Genomic DNA, 1,540 nt, shown 5'->3' with positions numbered 1-1,540 from the left:
TGAAGGTATTTTCATTATTTTCATAAAATGTTCGAGCTGTTTTTAAGGAATGATATAACGACAAAATGTACGTATTAGGATTGCTCGCGCAGTGTCGGCGGAATGCTCTTTTCCCCGACCGCATCCTGTGGACAGACGAAGCGACTTTCATACCGAACGGCGTGTTCAACTCCCGTAATTTTTTATTAAGGGCAGATGAAAATCCACACGCCATTCGACAATGCGCATTTTAATATTGCTGGTCGATAAACGTATGGACAGGAATAGTAACGATCCAAATCGTAAGTAAATTTATAAAAAACACTTTTTTTTCTCTTTTTTTTCTCTAGCAATGTTTTAAAATCACATTCTTTCGACTATTTTCAGATAGGTCCTTATTTCCTCCCGCCGCATCTAAATGGAGAAGCATACGCACATTTTTTGGAAAATGAGTTACTCGACCTTCTCGAGTAAGTTCCTCTTTGCAAACGGCAGGAACTTATTTTCCAACACGACGGGGCTCCTGCTCATTTTTCGCGGCAGGCACGCGAGGTATTGAACACGCGCTTTACGGACAGGTGGATGGATCGAGGTGGCCCAATCATCTGGCCGGCGCGGTCGCCGGATCTTAACCTGCTCGACTATTTTGTTTGGGGTAATATAAGAAATTTAATCGAGCACAGGCGAGATGGTACAGAAGCTCAAATGCGAAATGCAATTCGCGAAGCTTTTCATACCATCACGCCGGAAATGGCGCACCGCGTGACGCGTAATATTACTCGAAGGGATGAACTCTGCTTACGAGAACGAGGAAGGCACTTCGGATAATTTTTGCATTAAATTATGAGGTGGATTAGGCCTACTGGGGAATCACAATAAAAAAAACGCGCCATGCTATCTACCGCAAGGTGGTGTGGAAATGATAACGCTTTATCATTTTGCATGTCATGTAAAGAAAATTATTTTTCGACGCATGAACACACGCATGCACGCTCATACACACATACATACGAAAAATACATTTTCCTATACGCTATATTAATATGTAAAAGATTGTATTTTGATAAAAAAGACGTGGAACAACCGTAAATTAAAATGAAAAGCCAGCGCTACACGCCGCTCGTGCGTAGCTGCCATAGCCATCGTCGTTTATCCCCGCGTGCTTAGCAACGGCCAGTGGTTGAGCGGACCTATGTGAACCTGGCACCCGACTTTAAGAAAAAAATTTTTTCAAGTGCGCATTAAATTCAGCTCGGTTTGTACCCGTTTGTACCACCTTCCTTTTCGTTTGTACCTCAAGGGGTTGAAAATTAGAAAGGGTTAAAAAAAATGTTAGCATCCCACTTTGAGATTTTTCAAATCCGCAAGCGGGTGCTGTTTTGGAATCGTTTGTACCCGTTTGTACCACCTTCCATTTTGTTTGTACCCTTAAGGGGGTGATTGTACCAAATTTTCAAAATAAGGGTAAGAGCTAACTTCGCCATTTTTTTAAGATATTTTAAATCCGCAAACGGATACTGTTTCCGTGTCGATCGTACACGTTTGTACCACCTTCCGTTTC

Source organism: Wasmannia auropunctata, unplaced genomic scaffold, assembly GCF_000956235.1.
Source record: "Wasmannia auropunctata unplaced genomic scaffold, wasmannia.A_1.0 LD336106.1, whole genome shotgun sequence".
In the NCBI taxonomy this organism is placed as follows: Eukaryota; Metazoa; Arthropoda; class Insecta; order Hymenoptera; family Formicidae; genus Wasmannia; species Wasmannia auropunctata.
The sequence above is the reverse complement of the archived record's forward strand: the minus strand, read 5'-3'. Positions refer to the sequence as shown.